The sequence below is a fragment of the Bidens hawaiensis genome, unplaced genomic scaffold, assembly GCF_021521415.1.
Source record: "Bidens hawaiensis isolate Kalapana, Puna unplaced genomic scaffold, B.hawaiensis_p1.1 tig00008123_1, whole genome shotgun sequence".
Taxonomy (NCBI): Eukaryota; Viridiplantae; Streptophyta; class Magnoliopsida; order Asterales; family Asteraceae; genus Bidens; species Bidens hawaiensis.
Genome location: NW_027491577.1, coordinates 313,422 through 339,985, shown reverse-complemented (window position 1 = coordinate 339,985; position 26,564 = coordinate 313,422). Strand labels below are relative to the sequence as shown.

The 26,564-nt window shown below is 38.2% G+C and overlaps 1 long non-coding RNA gene across 1 annotated transcript; it reads right to left on the bottom strand.

The window, feature by feature from the left end:
- Positions 1-15,488: 15,488 nt before the first annotated feature.
- LOC143637070 (uncharacterized) lies at positions 15,489-16,206 on the bottom strand. The gene is made up of 3 exons (XR_013154366.1): positions 16,030-16,206; positions 15,712-15,807; positions 15,489-15,623 (listed from the first exon to the last, which is right to left on the bottom strand). It is a non-coding gene; the product is annotated as an uncharacterized LOC143637070 (long non-coding RNA).
- Positions 16,207-26,564: the final 10,358 nt, after the last annotated feature.

Below are 26,564 nucleotides of genomic sequence, written 5' to 3'. Positions count from 1 at the left end.
TTTTTCGGAAGACATTTCACTAAAAAAGGTCTGTGCTACCTATTCTTGGAGAAGACTTGGACCATGAGCTTCTAAAATCTTCTAAAACATCATCTGTTCTCATCAAACTCCTCCATCAACCAAAGAAACTCCTCCACCCCTCTTCTCTTTTCTTCACCTCCACCCCTCTCATATCTTCTCCACAGTTGCCCCTGTAGGAATCGGTCTGCCCAAGACACATATTAGAGTTGATATGGCTAGTATGTTATGATCCAAGTCGGGTCATACCCAATAACAAGCTAGACAAACACCATAATATTTATTGTAGATATGATCTAACAAATAAATATTAGCACTATGATATTTAGAAAATTGGTTTCTAAATATTTGCACTTGAGGAATCAATAAATTATATGGATAATTTATTTAGAGAGATTATCTTATTATTATTTAAGTTGGTTAAATTATATATATATGATAATGGTTGTGGTATGTTGCATGAAACTTATGGCATGTTAAAAGGGTTAAATGTCATAAAGTTTCAATAGACCTGTGACTAATACATGGATTATTAGTCATGTGAACTAATACATAGAGTATTAGTCCTGCGACTGGTACATGGAGTATTAGTTATGAGACTAGTACATGGAGAATTAGTCTGTTGCCAGGAAGAAAAAGAAAATAATTTCTGGTAGGACTAGCCCACTTTTGGGGGAAAACTTCCCACCCATTTGTTTGAAATATTTTCTCTTTTATATCTATCTTGGGACAACACAAACAACACACCAACCACATTACATGCAAATTGCTCTCTCCAACCTCCCTCTCTCTTTCATTGATTTCGACCAAGAGGAAGAACACAAGATGAGTTTTATTTCAAGTGCAAGAGTCACCAAATCCTAGCAAGCAAGGTGTTTGTTGAAGGCTTGGAGGGTATACAAGCTTGAGGCTCTTCTCCATTGAAGGCTAGCTGTTCAAACCGTCATCTCCTTCATCTTCTTTCCTCTGGAAAGGTTGTATTACATAAACCCCCTATGGTTGATGTTTTGGTATGCATGTAATTCGTATATGGATCCGGGGCTTGGGTTTTACATATAAAATGGGTTTTATATTAATCAATATAACAAGATATAAAACAAATTAATCCGCTGCGTTTTTATATAAATGGGTTTATATGGCTTTGATAATCTTGTTAAAACCCAACAATGGCATCAAGAGCCGCTTATACGGATACATGCATCTATAGATCTAAACAATTTTCGGGTTTTATGATGTGGTTCACCATATGGCCGAAATTTTGGGGCTTTTGGTTACCCCTTGGTTCTTCAAGATTATACTTTACATGCATGTGATAATCTTAAAAAATTAAGTCATTTGGATGATTGGTTGTTTTATTTGGACAAAACCCGAAACTTTCGGGTTTTCTTATCCTTGGCCGAAAGTTTGAGGTTCACAGGGGGAACCATTTTAGACATGCAATACTTGCATATTTGGATGTGCATTTGGATGTTCATAACCTAGCCATGACCTTGTGTTTGGATGTGTGTTTGTGTTGTGATTTATTCAATATTCAATTTGGTTGTAATATTCTTTTATTCGGGGTTGTAATCTATTTATTCATTTTATTGGTTTGTAATAATAAGTAGATTAGTTGTATTTCTTTTGCTAGAGAAAAACGTATTAGGATATATTTTTGTAAAAGAAGAAGCAACAAAAGTTTCGGTTTTGGTTTTGGGCCTTAATGGACTTCATAGTCCAAGATGGGATTCTAGCCCAAAGACCAAAGCCCAAACTAGGAGGCCCATGGAAGCAAGGAGCTGGAGTTGGAGCCCAATTGGAAGCCCAAATAAAGTGGAAAGGTCACAGCACAAGGTGGACACTTGGAGCATATGGATGCGGGATCAAGTGGGAGGTCACCGACACATGCCTTGTTCATTCTCGTCCCTTAGGAGAGACCTTTTGGCACACTTGTTTCGGTCAACAAGGGTGGCCAAGATTAGGTGGCTAAGGTTATGAACTTGTGGTTGTTTATTTATGCTTGCATGGTTGATTTATATTTTGTTTTATCTTATTTGGATAAGGATAGTTAACAAACTTAATATCAACAACTTGCATAAAATTGGTTCCTTAGAAATCATTAGGTAATAAAATTGGTTTTATTAAAGGTTAATGATTTCACAATAAAATGGGTTTTATTAAAAGGAACTTTGAAAATTGGTTTTCAAACAAAGTACCATGCATTTGAATGCATGAAAATGCAAGGCATATAAATAGTTTTCCAATCTAGAATTTAGAAAACTTAAATCCCTTTTAAAACAAGTTTAACACCAACCTTTTATACAACACTCGAATCACTTGGCAACTCGATGTGGGATAAAGGTCACCTAGCCACATTGGAGAAACCTTGTGAGTTTGAGGTGGGTTTGTCATACTTGTGGGATAAAGGCCACCTAACCACTTGTATGTCAAATTCACATGTGTGTGTAAGTAGGACGACTTGATTTGGAAACCATGTGAATAGGGTCACCGAAGCATGGAGTACAAAGGTGTTGATGGGATTAAACATGCCAACTTAACATATGATGTTTAAGCGATCCCATAAAACTTGAAGTTGCAAAGGGTTGCAATCGTCAAACGTTGACTACCTTGTTAATTCAATAGTAGGATAAAGGTCACCTAACTACTATGTGAATGTAACGTTGGGTTCTAGATTTTAATCATTAATTGTATTAAAGACATAAAGGGTATTAAAGATTAACATTTGTTAATTGATATCGAAAATACTAAAATTGAGCTTTTTTAAATTATGTAGATGTCCGCAATCAAAAATCCACCTAACGCAATTATCCAACCCATGCATAACCTATCACTAAGAGCTATACTTGATAAGGATCGTCTTAACTACAACAATTTTATGGATTGGTATCGAAATTTGAGAATTGTTCTTAAATAAGAAAAGAAATCCTACATATTGGACGATCATATTCCCAATGAACCTAACGTTGACGATTTAGATGCCTATAACGATTGGTTGAAATACACCGAGGATTCGGTGCAAGTTTCTTGCCTCATGTTGGGAACTATGATTCCCGAGATTCAAAAGGATTTTGAACATCATGGGGCATATGACATGATCACCCAACTTAAGGAAATGTTCCTTACTCAAGCTAGGGTAGAACGCTTCAAAAAGGTTCGAGCGCTTCATACGTGTCATATGGAAGAAACCCAATCGGTTTCATCTTATGTGCTTAAGATGAAAAGCCACATTGTTCGGCTTGAACGGCTTAATTGTCCCATCTCAAAAGAGTTAGCCACGGATTTGATCCTTAATGGCCTAACTAAAAGGTTTGAGACTTTTTTCATGAATTATAACATGAATGAATGAGACAAGAGCATTGGTGAGCTTCATGCAATGCTCAAAACGGCCGAAGCGGGAATGGGTAAAAAGGTTTTACCGGTTCTCACGATCAATAAAGGTGGCAATAAGAATAGACATCACCCGGAACCTAAGGCAAAGGTTGCCAAAGGTAAGGGACACGTCAAGGGCAAGTTCAAAGGAAAGGCTAAAGCGGAACCAACCAAACCAAAGGAGAAGAAGCTAAAGGTTAACTCGGATGACCCGTGCTTTGGTTGTGGTGAGAAAGGACATTGGATGAGGAATTTTCCAACCTATCTCAAAGAATTGAAAGCAAAGAGGGATGCGGGGAAAACCTCGAGTACAACTTTCATGATTCATATTGATCTTAATGTTATTTCTTCTAACACATGGGTATTGGATACCGGATGTGGAACTCATATTTGCAATTTGTTGCAGGAGTTCAAAAGAAATAAGCATTTCAAGAAAGGATATACAAGTCTCTTCATGGGCAACGGAGAAAAGGTTGGTGTCGAAGCCCAAGGAGACTATATTTTGAAGCTTCCAAATGGTTTGGAAGTTGTTTTGAAAAACATTTTGTATGCTCCTAGTTTGACTAGGAATATTATCTCTGTTTCTCTTTTAAGACAATGTGGTTATGATTTGAAGTTTGTAGACAATGGTATTTGTGTTTTCATGAATGATGTCTTTTATGTTAAAGCGATGTCGTCTAACGGCATTTACGAATTAGTTCATGATAACACATCCTTTTATAACATGTTGTACCAATCAAACACCAAGAAACTCAAAATGGATTTGAGTAAGACTTATCTTTGGCATTGTCTCCTTGGTCACATAAACAAGGGTCGCATAAGTACACTTCAAAAGAATGGTCTTTTGGAATCAAATGATGATTCATTTGATAAGTGTGAATCTTGTTTACAAGGAAATATGACCAAGGAACCCTTTAGTGGAACTAACGAAAGGGCAAAAGACTTATTAGGCATCATACATTCGGATGTATGTGGACCTTTTAAGGAAATGATAAGGAATGGTGAAAGATACTTCATTACCTTTATCGATGATTATAGTTGTTATGGGTATTTGTACTTATTAAGACACAAAGATGAAGCTTTTGAAATGTTCAAAGTCTTCCAAAATGAAGTAGAAAATCAACTCAATAAAGCCATCAAAGAACTTCGTTCGGATAGAGGAGGTGAATACCTTATTGATGCTTTTCAAGATCATCTTAAGAGTTGTGGAATCATCTCACAACTCACCCCACCTGGAACACCACAACATAATGGTGTGTCCGAGAGGAGGAATCAAACTATATTGGATATGGTTCGATCTATGATGGCTAGAAGCACATTGCCTCTATCATTTTGTGGTTTTGCATTGCTCTCGGCAGCCTGTATTCTAAATATGGCACCAACTAAGAAAGTGGACAGGACACCTTTTGAAATATGGCATGGAAGGGCTCCATCATTATCATATTCAAAGGTATGGGGTTGTGAGGCTTATGTTAAGCACAACACCCAAAACAAACTTGAAAGCTGATCCACTAAGTGTATATTTGTAGGATATCCCAAAGACTCTATGGGATATTATTTCTACAACCCAACCGAGCAAAAAGTGTTCATTGCTCGAAAGGCCAAGTTATTGGAAACTAAGTTCCTTATGGAAGGAACTTGTAGAACGGTGGAACTCGAGGAAGATCGATAGCCACAAGCCGATACACATTTGGTTGATACTAGCACTCAACAAGAGGTTGTTAGGAATGATCAAATGGTTGATCAAGACACACAAAATGTTCGAAAATCTGGTAGAATTAGTAATCCTCCCGAAAGATATGTATTTTTCATGGATAGATGCTATGTGGTAGATTCGGATGAACCCACCACATACCATGATGCAATGTCACAATCCGACTGTGACAAATGGCTTGAAGCTATGAACGTTGAGATGCAATCCAAACACGACAACCAAGTATGGGATTTGGTTGTACCACCTCTTAACTCCAAACCGGTTGGAAGTAAGTGGGTTTTCAAAAGAAAAACCGATTTGCATATAAACTTGGATACTTATAAAGAAAGACTTGTAGCAAAAGGTTTTACTCAAACTCAAGGGGTTGATTATGATGAGACCTTTTCGCCCGTGTCAATGCTAAAGTCTATTAGGATATTATTTGCCATAGCCGCATATTATGAATATGAGATTTGGCAAATGGATGTCAAAACCTCTTTTCTAAATTGACATCTTGAAGAGGATGTCTATATGGTTCAGCCCGAAGGTTTTGTCGATCCACAACATCCTAATAAAGTATGCAAGTTAAAGAAATCAATCTATGGATTGAAACAAGCATCTAGAAGTTGGAATCACCGTTTTGATGAAGAAGTCAAGAAATTTGGATTCATCAAGAACGCTGATGAGGCTTGTGTGTATAAGAAAGCTAGTGGGAGCATCATTACTTTCCTAGTATTGTATGTTGATGACATACTTTTGTTTGGGAATGACATTCCAACCATGGAAGGTGTAAAAGCCTAGCTTGGGAGTTGTTTTTCCATCAAAGATCTTGGAGAAGCCGCCTATATTTTGGGAATAAAGATCTATAGGGATAGATCAAGGCGGTTGATAGGTTTAAACCAAAGTGCATACATTGATAAAATATTAAAAAGGTTCAAGATGGAGAACTCTAAGAAAGGTTTGGTACCTATTCAAAGAGGAACGATATTGAGTGCATCTCAATGTCTAATCTCAAAGGATGAGCAAGAGAAAATGAAAGGAATCCCATACACTTCGGCGATAGGATCCATCATGTATGCCATGATATGCACTAGACCGGATGTGTTATGCGCTTTGAGCATGACAAGTCGATACCAACAAAATCCGGGAAGTAGCCATTGGATGGCGGTTAAGAGCATATTGAAATACCTTAGAAGGACTAAGGATATGTTTCTAATATATGGCTTTGGTGAGGAGGAACTCGTTGTAAAGAGTTACACGGATGCGAGTTTCCAAACTGATCTAGATTATTCTCGATCACAATCGGGATATGTTTTCGTTATGAATGGTGGAGCTATCTCTTGGACGAGCGCAAAACAAGATGTGGTAGCATTGTCCACCACTGAATCGGAATACATCTCCGCCTAATTGGCAGCTAAAGAAGCTGCGTGGATAAGAAAGTTCATTGCCGACCTAGGGGTGGTCCATACCATTCAGGACCCTCTAGAGATCTTTTGTGACAACGAGGGTGCGATTGCTCAAATCAAGGAACCTCGTGCACATCAAAAGACAAGGCACATTGAGCGGAGATTCAACTACATAAGGGATGAAGTTGAAAAGGGAAAGATATGTATTCGCAAAGTTCACACCGATCAAAACATTGCGGATACACTCACGAAGCTCCTTGAAAGGCTGAAGCATGAGGGTTATACTTGCGCCTTAGGACTTCGATATTCTAGTGATTGGATTGATCTATTTTGTATTTGGATATCGGAACAATTGTTATTTTGACTCATTCATATGATTATGGTTTATGATTATGACTTTTGAGTTATGTTCCATTTTAGCATGTTTAAATCCGTGAATAAGTTAATTATTCTAAATGTCTGTAGTCATTCATATTTGTGGGAACAAATATGAAGGTAAGACTATTATGAACTTGGATTGGTGGATATTCATAAGGTATGAATATAGAGAAAGGGTTTGCTACCAAGGTTCATAAATATTTATGTGATATAAATATTGGACTGACCCGCCCTCAAATGTTACTGCATGGAATCCTTGTGATTTGTGGTCATAAGTAAATTTGAGTAAAGACGAATATCATAGTATCCTCCAACCCGAGATACATATTGGGTCTTGATATTCACCAAATATTATGCTTTGACTTAGTTCTTTGCTGTTCTGAAACATGACGGTACATAAGGCTAAGATTGGGTATGATACTAGGTGATTGTGAGAGACGTATGTAGTCAATAGGGGATTTGTCCCTCTTATTCATTGAGAGTGAGATGTCTAAGTCCTTCTAAGTTAAATTAACAAAGAATGATCATTCTGTGTCTTTAGATTTGATATGACAACTGTGGCAAAAGGATAAATGATAGATTCACCTAAATCATTTCAAGTAAGGGACTTGAAGGGGATGATGTTATTGAATGTCACTTTGTCATACGTATTAGGGGTAGTAAACCGTTGTTAGGCGGTATTTGCTACTTGCGTCAAGCTTCTATGTATCTTGTGCAAGTGGGAGATTGTAGGAATCGGTCTTCCCAAGACACATATTAGATTTAATGTGGCCAAGGTTGCAAAAGTCGCTAGGCGGACCCTAGGCAGACAACTGGGGAGTTGGGTGTACTCGGAGTACTCAGGGAGTACTCGGAGCGTACTCGGAAACTGTAAAAATAAAGATAATTAATTTTCGAATATTATATGTCACACCCCCGACTTAGGGCCTAGGCATGTGACCAATAGTTGGTACCTGTTTTATATCAGAGTTTAGCGGAAGTCTTTATTTTAAAATAAAATATTAATATATTTTGAAACCTTTAATTATAATAAAATACTAATTAATTTGAAAGGCTCCTCGGATAATAAATATCTGAGTGTTTGATTTATAAACCTTGTTTGATTTTACAAATCATGTTTAAATATTGTTTATAATATTTTAATGATTTAAAACCTGAGCAATCTCTACCTTGCGAGCATCTATCTTTTTGAGTGGCTATAAATCCTTGCTACCTGTGCTAACTTTATTTCCTAAAATGTTGGGAAAAATACGTCAGCGATATGCTGGTGAATCGTTGACTCTAAAAACATTTTGTAAATCTTTCTTTGATTGACAAGATAGTTTTCTTGAACACACTCAGCAGAAACGTCTTTTATTTCTGGGATTGTGCCACTGCCATACACACACAATTACGGTTCTCCGGGAACTGACGCCCATTGGAGAACTTTTATTATGATCTCTAGTCTGTGGTCACGTAGCCTTGATTGATAGACTAGATTAATTAATTATGTTTGGATCCAGACACATGTGTACTTGGTCTGAGTTGCTTTTATTTTCTATCTTGTATTTTAATAGGGATCACGTAATCCCATAAATCTTTATTTGACTGACTTTGTTTAAGATAAACAACCCGTTTATCTTGACTGAAAAAGGTTTAACGTATTCACCTGTGACTGTCTGTTCTGAATGATGTGGTGATCTCGTTTGAAAACCTTTGTGAATGAATGGATGATTGACCTATAATGAAATAGGTTTATATAAATACATGGGTCATCTTTTAATCTGGCTATAGACCTTTAGTCTGGTTTTGATAGCTTTAAACTTTGATTGATCTTTTGTTTGATTAAGACACTAGATCTGAAATCTTTTTCTTTAATGGCTAATCATATGCTATGTTTCTTGTTCAAGAAGAAATGTTTATGATGTGTTTCTTCTTCAAGAAGAAACATCAATTATCTTTATCATTTGTATAATATCTTTTATGTTTCTTAATAATGAAGAAATAATATAATAACTATATCGTCATTTATTTAAAATTCCATCTTTCTTACTTTTTAGAGAAACATTATTTTAACTTAATCTTTGTATTTATAAATCTTGATCAAGTTCTAGGCTATACCCCTGACTAGGGTCATAGCCATATAATGATAAAATAATAACTTAGGCAGAACCCATACCTTATGCGGGTATATGAAGTTTATATGCCTAACTTGTACGAGCAGCACTTCTACTCTATGTCACGTACTAAGACTTTAATTGGCGGAACTTCGAAGCTTGGCATGCATTACGAGGTCGTTACGTGTTACGAGTTCGGCACGCAAAACGAGGTGCACCGGTCGTCAGGATTTTTCGGCACGAACTTCGAGGTGTCGTCGGTATATGGTACAGATTACTCGTTTATGATTTGTTGGGTCAGGGCACGGAAATCGAGGTAGAGAGAGTAATTCTAGAGAGAGTGATATGGTGTGAGTTGAATGAGCCGTAAACTCTTCTATATATAGCTGAAATCCGGTCCCATCGCGATACGCGATGGACCCTTTCTTATGGCCATCGCGTATCGCGATGACTCATATAGTTCAGAGTGTGCCACGTGTCACCACGTGGCCTGACACATATGCTACGTGTCACACGGATGCGACACGTGTCGCTAAGTCATAACGGACCATCGCGTATCGCGATGGCCTCGTTCTTGGACTCATCGCGTATCGCGATGGGTCCCTATATACAGTCTTTTTCATTTTTGGTCCCTTGTCTTCTGGTAACTTGTCATGTCAGGGTCTAACTCGCAATGTCCAAAAATACTAGGGCGGCTCTCAAGCGGCTCGCGGCGATACGAGCGTGCGAAGTGCAAAGTGCGCCATCAAAGCACCAAATTGCGCCCAACGCCCTTTGCTGTCGCCTTCGCTATCGTCCGAGCCCGTCCGCGTCAGGTGCTCTGCACCCTCCGCTAGAACCACTTGGTGCATGATTGGCATAAAAGAATATTACTATAGAAACTTTCTTCCTTATAAAGAGCTTCTATTTCTTTATCACTTTCCATGTGAGATGGATTTTATATTCCTTATTTATACCCATGTGGAATGCTTACACTTATTTGCATCTTTCCATGTGGGATGGGTTTTCTTTCTTCCATACCCTTAACATGAGATGATTCTCTTTATGGAATGTTTTTATTTTCTTATTTCTTTAACATAAAATGATTATATTTTCTTTATCTAAGTTTTCTCATTACTTATTTTGAGATTATTTTTTATCCTTCAACTTTCCTAAGTTGTCAAATTTGGGATCGAAATTTTGAGGATGTTACATCATATATATGTCAAATATAATAAGTATACTAATATTTGTAAAAAAAATAAGAGAAAATCAATATAAATAAGAGAAATACATTTCTAAATATTAATTTATTATAAAATTTGCTAATCATTAACTTAAAAAAGTGATATTCTTTTTATAATATTATAGAAATATGAATTATGTTTTATTTTTTAAATCAAAATATGCTCAAGCTGACCGACTAGATGCGATTCTGGCTTAGGTTGACAACAATTGATCGCTTTTTAGTAACTAGGCGGAATTAAAGAAACTCTCATCGGTGACATACCTTGTAGCGAGTACTCGGGGAGTACTCGGCCTTAGAGACCTACTTTTACAACATTGGACTTTAGCTACGGAACTTAACGGAATTAATGAATGAGGCTAACGGGGTTAGTTAGTTTGGATAAAAAAAGGTTTGTTGGAGATGAGAATTGAACTCAGGACTTACGATCTAAAACTCATAGACCTTAACCACCCAACTATGTTGGCTAACATGCTCATGTGTTTACTCCACTTTTTATTATATTGTACGTTCGATGTTCGGATCTGTATTCGGGTTTCACTATTCGGGTCTTGTTCGTGGTTCGGTGTTTGGGTTTTAGTGTTCGAATCATGGGTTCAATGGATTCGCTTATCATTGTTCGGACATGGGCTTCTGGGTTCGGCCCAAGCGTTCGCTTAACCTATTTGGACCTTAGGCAAGCCCAGCTGCATCGCTGCTCCCTTATATATATGTTCGGGGTTCGGGATTCAAACCTGGGCGACAATTGTTTAACCATCAGGTCACCCATGCTTGTATGGTAATCCAGCATATTATTAAATTCCTTATCTCATGCTATTACTAACTTTCTTTCTTTACTTCCTTTTATTATTATTATTACTAATTGTGTTGTTGTTATTTATTATTATCATTGTTATTATTATTATTATTATTATTATTCTCATCTAAGATCTAGCTAGCTCATTTAGGATAAAGTTTGTACCTTTATCGATTTACACAACCTGACTTAGCTAGATCTTAAAATTCTTAACGAACCAAACGTAACGAATCAAACTTTTATGCATAAAACATACCTTTTTAGCTTGGTTCAAAACTTGAATCTTGTATATTACTAAGTCTTGATCTCCCTCACTACTTTGATACAAACGAATACTCAACGGTTGGATCTTGTTTTTGAACTTGTATTAGATATTATGGAGAAGTGTGTGTTTTTTAATGTGTTTGGCAAATATGGAAAGGGTGGAGAATATGAGACCTAATGTTTAGGGGGTTTAGGAGGTTTTTATACCTCAAGCCAATGGACCCTAGGCCCATATTCCTACCCTAAGTTCATGTTTATTCCTACGTTCATTACCTTACCTGTTATATATTTATTCAAAATATATGATTTTCCCAACACCAAATAATCTTATTTTACTATTATCTATTAGAGTTTCCGGATGTTACACACCTCCGCCACTCCTCCCCTGCTGTGCCGCCCCCTCTCCAGCCACCCCACACCTCTGCCGCCTATCGCTTGCCTCTGCCGACCCCTCTTCGGCCACCCCATACCTATGCCGCCCTTCGTCACCCAACTGCCACCTCCGTAGGTCCGCCACCTCCGCCGCCCACTACCACACATCCACAACTCCAAGTATAATAATTTTGTTAATTTGTGTACTTTACGTATATTTGTATGTCGTGTTTATTATTGATGTCATGTTTACCCAAATGAGTCTATCAAACCATAAATTTGGAAAGAACACCCAGAAGACTTGTATGAAACCCTTATCGCCGACTCTTAATAAGAACCTTTTTCCGGTTCAGATTCGTTTTTCAGAAATGGAACTCGAAAATTGATTTTTTGAATTACTATTAGTTTTTTTTTAGAATTTGATTTATTGAATTATTATTAGTTTTTTTTTGAAAAAAAATTATAGAAAATTTAGGTTTAATGAAGATCTTGTTCCATTAGTTTTGCATAAAGTTTAAGTTTGAAGACCTTCTTTATGTTTAAAAATTCAATTTATATAATTTTTTGTTTATTTTAACAGTTTGCAAACGTGTTAAAAAAACAGTCTTCTTATTGCAGACGGTAGAGGTTGGTCCACCTCTTCTGCTACAGACATCTACAGATATGGTCCGTAGACTGCAGACATTTTACATCTTAAAAAACAAACAACACCTTAAAGTCCTCATAACAACTATAAGTGATTGAATACAAAAACATAAAATTCTAAATTTTATAACATCATATGAGACGAGATATAAATTTGAAATTCATTGTTCATGGATCACCATTATATTCCTTTCCCAAATAAATCGCCATTGATTTTCATATTTAAACAATGTCACAAAAGAATGAAGTTTTGGAGTGGATAGTTTTATATTCATGAATCACCATGGATTTTCTTTTTCTGATTATTCATCCAAATGAAAATCATGGACAAACTGAATTTAGCCACAAATCAACGTAAATTCGATTATAAGAGAGGAGTTAGCCATTGAAATGACGACGTTGACCACTTAATGCTTTTGATTCGTATGACGAGTGGTATGATTTGGCCTTATAGGTTTCAATGCCCTCACTGATACCCCCACCCCCTCCCCACTCTCCCATGATTAAATATGGCATATATTAGCAATTTTTATAAAATCTAGCCAGCCCTGCCATAAGCTACGGCAATGCCACCGTAGCTTAAGGCGGGCCAGTAGCTTACAACCATCAGTCTCTACCTTACGGCTCTTCTGTGTAAATCCTCCATCGTAGCTTACGGTGGCCTTAAACCAAAATCTTCATTTTCTCTTTATCTTGCTACTTGTTCGCCTTTCCAAAACCCCAGTTGCTTCTCTTCATCCATAACTTGATTTTTCCTATTCTTAGTGCTCCGAATTAGTTCCATTAAGCGTTACGAGCACCTGCAATTATAAAAACACTCCAAGTACTCGTGTTCGATATATATAAACAAATAAGACACACATTATTAAACATTGAAAACACATTCTTTTACTCACTCATCACTTCCCTACACTAGTCATTAAATTTTGAAATTGCTTGGTATATGCCCTTATACTTTTTCGGCAGACTTTTTTGGGCCCATCGATCAGTTTTCCACCCCACAGAACCATTAAATGACTATAATACCCCTTTATGATGCCCACTTCGCATCCGTGTACTATAGGAGGTTTCAGTATGCCTCCCTCCGACTGATTATATTTAGATTTGAAACTTAAAGTTTTTGGAAACATCATTTTTGCCCCGCAAAAAGTTTTATAAAATTTGTGCTTAAACTTATAAAAACTTCAACCCAAAACTTGAAAATGTTTGTTTTTTTTTAACTTTTTAACCAAATTACGCCAAAACTTCAACATTATACTTATAAAAACTTTTTTTTTTAACTTTTTAACCAACTGAGACCAAAATTTCAACCTGAAACTAGTTTTTTTTTTAATCAACTTATACCAAAACTTCAATCCTAAACTAGTTTTTAAAAAACTTTTTAACTAAATTATACCAAAACTTCAACCCGAAACTTATAAGAACTTGGTTTTTTAACTTTTGAAGCAAATAAGACCGGAATTTCAACAGGTAACTAGTTCTTTTTTACATTTTAACCAAATTATACCAATACTTCAACACGAAACTTATCACCATATACAAGTTAACCGGAAAAATTAGTGATTAACAATAACGAAGCGGTGGGGATTGGTGGTGATTGAAGGTTCGGCGAGTGTTGACTTGGGTAGATCGGGTGTTGACTTGGGTGGTGTGGTGGTGGTGCGATGGGTGAGGTTGTGGTGGTGTGACGGGTTAGGTGCTCAGGTGACGGTGGTGGTGATTTGGGGTCGGAAAAAGGGAGGAAAAGGGACGTAACGTGCACCCGTCAATAAAGCACATGGGTACAAATCATAATTTTCGCTTACTAGTATTATTATTATTATTATTATTATTATTTATATAATTACCAAATTGCCCTTGCTAAAATTGATTAATCTGATGGTCAACTGACAATCAACAAATGAAAGGGCACAAAAAGGTCTGTCAGAAAAATACGAGGACATATATCAATCATATAAGAATTGAACATGCATAGTGCCTCTCCCATAAAGCACAGGAACACAAATCATAATTTTCTCTTAAGAATTTCATCACCTGGTATAAGTCAAAATCAAATTGTATTTTGATTAATAAACAGTTTATTAAAGTTTCAAATATATTTTATTCCCTCGTTGAATTCTAAGATAAAATTTTAGTGATATTTGACCAACACAATATACAAAATTGTACATGTTTAAACCTAACCCCTATTATTTGATTGGGTAAAATCAAACCTCAATTACAACTATCTCTAGATACATAAAAAGAAAAATTGAGGAAATGAAAGATTACATGAGATGTAATCGTAATGTGGAGTGTATTCTATCGAGAATGTAGAGTTTGATGACTTCTGTGACAGTCGTCGCCAACTCTGTATTTTATACAAACTAGTTTGGTTAAGTAGGTATACCAAGTATTATTTTTGACAAAATAGTGAAACAAGCAATATAAAAATAGAAATTCCATATTTAAACGATTTGGATTTGGTTAAACTCCCAAAATAAAAAGGTCTAACGTAAATTTTGGTTTAAATAATTTTCAAATTTTGTTTAACTTATTAAAAAATTACATGTGGCGTTTATACCCAACTCGACTCAGTATTTGTGTATCAATGGAGAGAAACATCTTTGATAAGTGGTTATTAGGGATATTTGAAATGATTTACTTTATAGAACGTAAAGTAAGGTATATAATTATTTTCTTGACAAATCATACATGCATTGTTTGAGTTTGATGGGTACTGTCTTCATGAAAACACATTATGAGTTCAGTAGTTTACGTATCGTATCCTTTGAGCAACGTCATAAAAGGCTAAAAGCTCATGGGCCAAATTTAAACAAGAACTAGTAGGGTGACCCGCCGCGATGCGACAGGGTTTAGATGACGATCAATAAGTGGAGAGCTTTGACGTTGGCTTCTAGGCCTAACCGATGAATACGGTTTTTTTAAAAAACAAACTGAAGGCATTTCATGATTAGAATTTGGAAAACTGGTCAGGATTTAAGACAAAGTAAACACTTTGTTCGGTTCACACAACTAACTATATGTATGCAAAGGGAAAAAACATACAACTTTAAAATTATAACTATAAAGTCTAAAGACCAAACACCACCATAGGTTCTTTCCATATCTCTAATTTGGTCCATACGCCTGTCTGCAAAGCAAAAGCCAATTATGATCAAAAGTCAACATTGCCAAAAATGAAGTCAAATTCATGTAAAAAAGCAAAGTTAGTTTCGCGATTTACCATAAATATGTATGTGAAAGAACGCACCTTAAACTTTTTAGTGTCAACCCAGGCTACAACATATGCAAAGAAATTGTGAAGATTTGTCGCCGCTTTGGCTTTTGGTGATGCTTCTACAAATTCTGTCAATCAAGACTGAAAACAATCCTAATTTCAGTCTATATAGGTAACATACTTAATTTGCTACCTGAATAAAGAAAAGAGAAATCCTTATATTGCTAACCTCATATCTTGTACTGGAGCTTGACATCCAATTCTTATACCATAGATCATTTGCAAGACCAAACCTTTAAGGTTGACCAAAATCAGTTCCTGCAAGCTATAAAAGACATTTCTAAGATGTTACCAAAAAGATCAAACATGAAGAGCACGTAAATTTTTGAATATTAAGGGTTTGCTGCAAATAATACTACAACATCTATTTGTATATCACAGCCCTTTTGAGCACCGCATTACAATAGCCTTTCAAGTTAGTAGTTTGTGATTTCCAGAAAGTAACACAAATTCATCTCAAATAGAAGCAAATGATACAAAAACGTACCTAAATCAATAATACATTTCAAAAATTGGTGTGGACAAAGCCAGCTACAGGAAATCGCAAATGATTTGAGAATTGGATGCTTCCAACAGTGTATAACACTGGTTGTTGCACTAACACCAGCTTCACCAAAATCTGTTGTGTCTACCTCTTTGAAAAGTGCAGTAGCTCAAATGTTGGCCAAACTGCACAAATTATTATTATTATCATTGTTTTGTTTATCTGTTATTAGGTATTAGTTATTGTGTTATTGTTATTGTCAATAAAAATAATGATAATCAGTTAATTTTTTTAAAGATGAGACATTTACATTGTTCCAATGAGGATGGCGGTTAGGAATTGAGTAATGTCGGTTCGGAGCAACTTGATATCAATGTTCAACAAACCATCAGGCAAGGTGGCCGCCATGGAAGAGATCAAACACGGAAATGCGAAGTAATTCCATTACTTTTTTTATCGTTCTTATAGGGTCATTTGTGTTCATCTATTTTAAAAAAGAATTAAATGTGACCCAAAAAATAAGTTCATATGTTCATGTAACTAATGCAACGTGCATACTCAATAAGCGTTGACAAATAGAGTACAATTTCATCTTAGGGGCCACAATTCTAACTACTCAAAACAAAAATAGCACAATTAAACATATATCAAACAAATATACGTACCATTAATGATGAAAGAGTAGTAACTGAAGTTTTAGCCAAAATATTCATCCTGCAAGTTTAAAAGTCAAGCATTTGACATATATTAGCTCTCAAAAATGAATACATAGTTCAAACTTCAATTAAGGATACTTGGATAGTTAATTGAAATACATATTTTAAGATGTTGTAGTGACAATACCTTTAACTTCTGTGTTAGATATGAGTAAAAGACAAATGTAGCTTACAAATTCATCTTGTTAACCGAGGCTCAGGTCCGGAGGTACATGGCAGCAACTGCAACACATGTTGCCACGCTAGAAACCTGATCATCATCACAACCACAAACCGTAGAGAACAAATTTGTATACATACAATTAGCATCTTTTAAAAGTTAAGCAAGATGAGATCAACAGTGTACAAACATTAGAAGGCCAAGTTACAACTGCGAATGCACAAAGATAGACAAAACTGTAATATTATAAATGAATATTTGGTATACGTATTAACAAAATTGGCGCGGGGTTGTTAACAGAGGCTCAGGTCCAGTACATGGCTGCAACAAATGTTGCCACGCCAAAGACCGGAGCATCATCATAGCCAAAAACCATAGAGAAAGTTTCAAAACATAGGCTGCAACTTAACCGAAATTCATTCAACATGCAACATTCTCCAAATAAGATACTGATTGACCAATTGTAACATCCTGCTTTTGGTTATAATGATAAAATAAATTTCGTTTATTTGATAGTGGGTCGTTATCGGTTTAGATGATTAGAATATGAGTTGGGCTAGTGTTGGGTGAATGGATATGGGTTATGGACTTGGGTTATGAAAAGAAAGAAGGAAAGACCATGGGCTTAAGCCCATGATCCCTAAATATATTAACCATAAACACCACTAAATTCCTCATTTACACATATTCCATACACCATTCAAAACACACACTTAAGCTCTCTCTCTCTCTCTAGTCTCTCTCTATCCGAAACCAAGAAAGAATCCGAGCACCGACCCGAGGTAATGAAAGTTTATTATTGTATGAGCTTAAACCCGTTAGATATAGTCACGAAACGACGAGCCGACACCGTTAAACCGTTTAAGTCACGAGATCCGGGTGGAATCGGGTATAATCCGAACCTATGATGAGCTTAGGGGTCACCCTAGCTCAGATCTGGATAGAACGGGACGAAAAATGGTGAAAAACGAGTTAAAACTCATTTTTCCGATGTGTTCGCGGTTTTCCGGCGGCGGCGCCAGAAAAGTTAATATGAGGATGTCAGGGAATGTTCTGACATTCCCTGACCTAACCCTAGTTCGCTACGGGGATTTAACGAATTAAAGGTGATTCGCTAGCTGGTTCGTCTATGGGAACATAACAAACTAGCTACAGTTCGTGTTCAATTCGTTAAGTTGATTCGCTGAGGAAAGAATAACGAACTGGCCTTAGTTCGCGTCCAGATTCGTTAAGGAGAAGATAACGAGTTAACCCCCAATTCGTTATAGTCATTCATTAAGGAAACAACGAATTAGAAGGTCCAGTGCGTTACCTGGACTGATTCGCTATGTGGACATGTTCGCTATGGACTGATTCGTTATAGGATCCAGTTCGCTTAATAACTAGTTCGTTAAAGGGTTCAATTCGCTGCATGGATCAGTTCGTTAAGATAACACAATTCGTTAAGAACCAAGTAACGAACCAGAAGTTTGATAGAATGACAGAACAGTCCCTGGACTTAGAAAAGAATGATTTAATTACAAAGAAGCCCTTGGATTTTAAGTAGCAAATTATTTAATGATTCAAAATCCTAATAGAAAATGTGTTAAGACAGTTAATGAAAATAAAATTTTTCCAATCTGACCTGGAAGCTTAACCCCAGCCAGGGGCTCTGCCCCTTGGACCCCGCTAGGGGCTGCCGCCCCTAGAACCCCGCTGCCCCCGGACCCCCGTTCGTTGAGGGTAATAATTAAACTAGAAAGAAAATATGTGTAGTGATAGTCTATTAATACGTATAATTATTATACAGTTAGTCGTGCACAGCTCAAGAAGGGAATAACCGTAAACGGTGAACGCAACCGCATTGAGGTGAGTTTCTAGCCCTATTTCCTTGTTATGTTTTCGGGGCTGTGTGCATACTCGATGTGATAATTAATACACTTACCTTAAGTGGTAAGTGTATGCCTTGTACGATTTATGTATGATGATTGTTTGACGGTGCGTGAACGATCTTCGGATATTGCATGTACCGTCAGGTGGTAGCTAAAGACGTGATTGCTATGTATGATGTAAGATAAGATGCACGTATGAATATTTATGATGTATGCATAATGTACGTATGATATGTTAATGGTACGTGAACGCTCTATGAATATTTATGATGTATGCATAATGTACGTATGATATGTTAATGGTACGTGAACGCTCTTCGGAGATTGCACGTATTGTCAGGAAAAATATTTAAGGACAGGTATAGTATGAAGCTATGGAAGAAAGGGTACCGGACCCTAATAATATCTGAGGATGAAGGGTGACCGGACCCTAATAATATCCGAGGATGAAGGGTGACCGGACCCTAATAATATCCGAGGATGAAGGGTGACCGGACCCTAATAATATCCGAGGATGGAGGGTACCGGACCCTAATAATATCCGAGGTATGTAGGGTGAAACGCCCTTTATAATGTATGGTTAGATATGAATGTGTATGGACGAATGCTGATCTTGATATGTATGTAATGCGTACCTTCGGGCACGTATATGTGTATGAAAAGTAAGTTATGTGATTAACTAGAACTCACTCAGCGTAGCTGACTTTTAGTATGCACGCAGGCAAATAGGTTGAGGCAATTCGCATGACTGAAGACACATGGCATGGAATCGAAGATACTAGCATCTCGGAGAAATGTTGTGATGTTTTAAAGATTATGTTTTGTTTTAATTGACTACGAATGTTTTATAAGACATGATTTGATGGTTATGTAAAATGTTATGGTTGAAGTTTTATTATTCCGCGATAGTTTTTATTAACTCTGATATTTAGAACTGCGTTCATGAGTAAATCCAACATACAAAGTAGGGCTACCGGTAACGGGGCCTTACAAGTTGGTATCAGAGCAAAGTTCGAGAGATTTAAGCATCCTACATGCTTAGACTCGAACAGATAATGGGATTAAAATAAGAAAAGAAAGAAGATGCCAGTACGAGAATGCCATGTGTCACTCAAGCAAGCTAAGTAAAGGTAAAGTACGTGATTAAATTTACATGTAAAGTAGAATAATGAATGAATGTCTGCGTAATTGCTAAATAAAGAATGTGTGAATGCTAGCTTAATTGCTAGGGATAGGGGTATAAGGTGATATGAACTGCTTGATTGTCGAACTGTTAGAAGTAGAACCAGCACAAATAGACTCATAAAGGGAAGTGTATAGGACACGGAAAGTAGCGTGATCAGCTAATCACAGCTGGCCACTGTTATTACCAGTTAGCCTTACTATCCTTGTACTAAATGGTTCCTTAAGTGATGATGTTTGTGTTTCCTTATAGAATACGAATGGCTGGAGCTAAGAAAGCTGCTGGAAAAGGAGGACATACGGGACGTCGTGGCAGGCCACGCGTTGTCCGAGAACCGTCAGTGGAAGCAGCTACTAACAATGAGGGAGAAGGAAGTGCAGCTGGTCGAAATCCGAGTAACAACGAGGGGTATCAACTTGACCATGTTGTTCAAGCTGCCATTTGTAGGTTCCCAGCCGGATCTACACGAGATATCGCGTACTACGCAGGTGCGGAATCCCTACGTAAGACGTTACGAGTATAGAAAACAATACGATCAACACACGATAATCAAACACGTTGTATACCAACCTTAAACACGTGATACGAAGATCACTTGATTACAGACTCTCTCTGACTCGAATACACGAAAACTCGTAAACTGTTAACTGATAGATATTAAGCCGTAACAAATGGCTTATATAATCACGACAACTTCGCCTGGCATGTTCAGGCGAAGTTGTCACTAACTTCGCTTGACTAACAAGTTCGCCCATATCAGTGAACTTGTTAGCAACTTCGCTTATACAAAACATAAAACATTACAAACGCGATTACAGACACTAGACACTGAACTACTGACATCATGCACCAACAGACTCCCCCTTGGCAGTAGCTTCATCTCTTTAGCTTCAAACACGTGTCTTGTAATCTTCAACCTTGTATCTTCACGCATGCACTCCTTCTCTAACACAAACCGACACAACTCTTTGATATTTCCTCTCTTCGTCTTTCCAAGCAGGAATATAAAAGATTTTCTTCTCATTGAGCACCTGCAGATCAGCTTGTGATAAGTTTACCAAATGCATCGGATCGTAAACTCTTAGCACCTCTTGCTCATCCTCGTCTTCCATCACCGCCTCAGCTGTCTCACAATCTACAAACCACCACTTTAGGTCTTTAAGCACATCCTTGGGCATAAGCTTCATCGGTACTTCTTTCAAACACCGGATCGGTTTATACTTCATGACCATCCAAGGCTTTCCATCAGCTCTCAAACCTCTATCCTTGTCTTCAACAAGTTTTCCCTTCTGTGGCTTCAACAGCTCAAACTTCTTCTCTTTTATACTCTCTTTCCATACAATTTTCCCAATGACTCTAGCCATATTATCATCACTTCGATTGATTAACCCCAATCTGGCTAAGTCTTTCACTTCACATTTCGGCAGTGTATTCAACGATCTTAACATTCTTTTAAAATACTGAACACCGTCATACCTTTTAATCACGAAGAGCCTCAACTGCTCATCATAGATCCAGCATATAATCCCTTTCTTCGCTTCAGCATAGCCTTTAATGTTGTAACTCTTCTTAAACATTGTAGGGACCGCCGGTTTCTTCGTTTTGACGAACCACTGAGCATAGCCTTCCTTCCACCTAGGCTGCTCTTCCCATTCAGACTCATCATTCCCAATCTGTTCACTCAAATCTGCTTTCTCAACATCTGGAATGTCATGCTCAATATTTTCTTCTACTATCTCTCCCTCTTCAATCTCATAATCAATCACAATATCTTCACCAATTTTCTCTATCACATCACTCGGTAGAATATCATCATCACCAACCACACTATCATCCATCTCCTCTACGTCCACCACCACCACATCATCACCACCAGCTGCAGATGTCGACTCCCCCTGAGTTGTGGAAGTTCCAAGAGCTTGAGTAGTTCTTGGTAGCTCACCACCTGCATCTTTCGACGCATTGGGATCATCGTCTCTATCATTCCTTCTCTTGGTCCTCAACTAGTCGCCTTTACAGCTCGTCTCCCCCTGAGATGCCAAGAACTCCTTCAGAGCATCTATGATCTTTCCATGTTCTACCAGCAGGGACGACTACATCTGATTCTCTGCAACTAGGCGTTGAATAGCCTGGGTCTGGATAAGATTCACCCTTGATTGTTCTGCCACGACCCGTTCAAGTGCAGCTATCCGTTCTGAGTCTTAGAGGGTTGCATCGAAATCGAACCTCATATGTGAAATGTCTTGAGTGTACTGAGGAGGGATTTCCGATGTCACCGGGACCTCAGAAGTAGAAATAGACGTAACCGCAGGTGGTATCGTCACCGATAGCCCTGCAGTGGCCACAACAGTCGACTCGATAAAGCGTGCCACGACCTCCGATGGAGTAACAGTCGGAGGCGGCAACGAAACGATTACGGGAGTCGAAAGTTGGAAAGTAGTGGGTGGAAGGCCAAATGTAGACGATGTAGCCACTACGGGAACACCCGTAGCGCTTGGCCTTGTAACCTGTAGGGATGAGGGAACCATTGTCATACCGGATAGTGCTGGTGGAGTGAAACGTACCACTCTAGAGCTTTCACCGGCTCCTGATCCTGCAGCTATCCGTTCCCTTCTTGACCTTCTTATCAACTGTTGTACCTCTTCCTCATAGTCTGACTCGTCATCATCATCTGTTCTCTTTCTTTTCCCATGTAGTCTTTCTCGAGTCACCATAATCCTTCTCGCCTCTGCCACTTCATCATCAGAATCTGAGCCAGCCACCGTTGTAGCTGCTCTAGTAACATTCACAGTCGAGGCACGTTCAACTGGGACCTGAACGTTCTCCTCTGGATCCACCCGATCCATTTCAAAGAATCCTTGACCACCAAATTCTGCATCAAGGTCCACATTCTCCTCCGGTGACACAACAGGAGCAGCAGGTATAGCTTGAGGTGCTCCTGCCTGTTGTGGTGCCGGGTCCCTAAACTCATCCCCACGAGCAGGCACATACCCCGGGTTGATTAAGTACCCAAAGAGTGGAGTATGGCGAGGACGAAGCTCAGGTTTGCTCCTCGCACTGGAGGATCGACACTGGGCGAAGATCCGTTTGTTCACACTCTCTACATATCGGATCGGACGGCGCTGAGGAAGTGTTGGAGCAACATGATTCAAGATCATTTGAAAGAATCTTGGATACATGATGAACCGCTCACGCGCCAACGCTCTTCGTTGACGATCAATCTCGTAAAAGACCATCTGACTAAAGCTGAATCGCTTGTTGTATGTCAAAGCAGTCATTGCTGACTGCATGGTCGCGCCCATGCCATCAGTGCCCGCCTTTCTCCCTGACATGCATACTATCATAACATGCATGAGAAAGCGCCACTGGTCAAGCAGAAAACCCTTCCTTCTCTGCGAATCCCCCAAGGGACCTGAATAACCCATCCTCAAAAATGCTCCATCGCGGAAAGGAGCTACAAACTCTGTCGGGTCATCCCTTGTCTCGTTTCCAAACCGCAGAGCCGCCCGGATATGTTCAGAGGAGAACTGAACCATATGATTGTTAACGGTTGCGCGCATCACCGGGGGCTCGACTCTACAGTCGTATTCCACGGTCTGCCAGAAATCCTCAATGTTGGGTAAGGATATCGGCAGAGTTGTTGTAATGGCGTGGAATATCCTCGAGCGTAAAAGGAATGTGATGATTTCGCGGAAATCATCAACTCCGCTCGCTTCCGGGTCTAAGGTGATATACATGTTGTGACCCGGGAAGAACTGTCTTTGTTGATCACCTCCGTCATCACCGCCTGCACCACCTGCTCCAGCAACAGCAGCCATATCTGCAACAAACAGGTTAAGTTAGATAAACGTTAAAGCGAATCACAAGTTCGCCTGTTACCATGAGCGAAGTTGTGATCAATTCTGTATAGGCGAAGTTAAAGTTGAGGCGAAGTTGGGAAACAACTTCGCTTCAACTTGAACTTCGTCTGATAACAGTTAAGTAAAATGGTCCAGGCGAAGTTACGGATAACTTCGCCTAATCACAACATCGCATCATAAACTGTTTCAAAATCAATAATCAGGCGAAGTTAAACCTCAGACGAAGTTACGGATAACTTCGCCTAAACTGTAACTTCGCTGAATCCGAATCGGCACCAGTTAGGTTTATCAAACGACGTGTAGGTGATGAAATTGGAGATCGAGGACTCCGAAATACATGATTTTATGAAGTTTTAGACGTTCAAGTAGTTTACTATCACGTAAAAACAGGTTTGAAATCGGGTGTTTAAGGTTTCGAAAGACGAGGTCGATTATCGAGTCGAAACGACCGATGATCAACCTCAAAAACATTGATTATATGATAATCTAACCCTACACACCTTTAATTTGATCTGAATCGAGGTAAGGTTAAAACAACAGAAGATCGATAAGAACAGATCGATAACTTCGCTTTGGTTTCTGTGAGTATAAGTTCGCTGGGTTTTGAAATAAATGAACAGTTTGACCTTTAAAGTCCTTTATATAGGGTCACAGATGTATCGGCGAAGTTGTGGATAACTTCGCCTATAAGGCGAAGTTATGCAGAAGTTCGCTGATATTAAAATTTTTCAAAACAAACCCCATAATTTGAAAAATTTGCAATTAGGTTTTAAAACATCCTTTAAAGCGTTAAATGATACGATGAAGACCAAGTAACCAGGTATAAAATCATACAACTCCAAAAATAGAAAAACTTTTAAAATAAAGGTACACGGGATCAAATTTCAGTCTCGACAGGGACTACCATGTTTTAGAAAAGATCCGAACAGGAATCATACTAATTACGTGACTATCACACAGATCCGTGTTCAGCTGTATTATGACATAAAGAAACAGGTTGTAAGCAGGTAATATACTTAAAATGGTTTTCATCGTTTCTGTGATACGAGTTAGGTTCAATTAAGCTCAAAACTTAAGTGGCAACAACTCAGAGATTATGATGCCTCCTATCTATTCTCAAGGCGTATTTGGCTTTCCCCAAGTCACCCCGAATTGACCTTGACCCGTAGTGTCTGATTAAGTAGTAATTACTCTTCGATCTTAGAATCTGCTTCCCGTTCATCTTCTTGTGTCTTGATTGACAATCATTAACATTATGAACTCTAGAAATTTTTTTTTTTTTTAATCTAACATATATATACACAACTTCAAGTAGAAAATAACTGCAAGTCCTGAATCTGGATCATTGCAGTGTCTTGACACGCTAACTTCAAGGGAATCAGACCATTCACAGGCTCGTGTATGACTGAGTAATCGCTTTTCTGCCTATCATTCGGAAAGATATGTACGAAGACACGCACAACTCTTAAGGAGTTTCCACAAAAAATCGAGTAGATTAGTTAGTATCACTTCTACTTTTACGCACCATAAAAAGCTACCATGACATACAATGACTGTTCTAAAGACTTTTAAGCCTAATAACTTCACTAGTTAAGCACACAGAATCAGTATATCTATCATTTTCCAAGGTTGGATCAATTTTCTGTTAAACATAGTAAAGATACTTCTTACGAAGTAGTAGACTTGAAAAATAATTTCATTTCCCAAAAAGAAAAAATTTAACTTCTATCGCCCCGACCAAATCAAAGTCTTCAGGTTAACGGCTATCCCGAAGATCCAATGGATCAGCTGGACCGACCACATACTAGTATGTGTCCTTCTAACTAAGTATGATCGACTAATTTTCAGCGAAAGAATGAAAACTCATCATAAACCGCCCCGGTCACTTTCAGTCATCTGGTTAATGGCTATCCTCATATTCTACAGGTAGAAATGAGGACCAAACATATCCTAAGACATGTCCTTCAAACTGAGGCAACCAACATAATTCTAAGCGATAATGACGTTTTTTTTTTTTAATCAAAAACACAAAGCATGGTTACTCGGGATTGATCATCCCATTCAGCTCAACAAGGTTTTGAAATCTAGTTTTGTCAAACGCTTTCGTGAATAAGTCAGCGAAATTATCTAACGTATCAACCTTTTCGAGCTCAATCAGCTTCTTCTCAGCACAATCCCGTATAAAATGATGACGTATGTCAATATGTTTAGTTTTACTGTGCTTCACGGGATTGTTAGTTACTGAGATAGCAGCTGTGTTATCAATGCAAATAGGAGTAAGTGAGAAATTCAGACCATAGTCGCGCAACTGTTGTTGAATCCAAAGAACCTGGGAGCAGCAGTTGGATGCTGCCATGTATTCTGCTTCACAGGTTGAAATTGCGACTGAAGTCTGCTTCTTGCATTGCCACGACACCAATCTGCTACCAAGAAACTGACATCCACCAGTTGTAGACTTCCGACTTTGATTGCACCCTCCATAATCAGAATCTGTGTAAGCGACTAGCTCCAAGTCTCCTCCTCTCGGGTACCACAACCCCAGCTTCGGTTTGCCCTTGAGATACCGCAGTATCCTCTTCGCACCCTTCAAATGAGATTCTTTTGGGTTTGCCTGAAAGCGTGCACAAAGACAAACAGCAAACATTATATCAGGCCTAGAAGCAGTTAAGTACATTAAAGAACCTATAATAGCCCGATATTGGGTTGGGTCCACGTCTGCACCGTTGTCTGAATCAGCACCCAATTTGT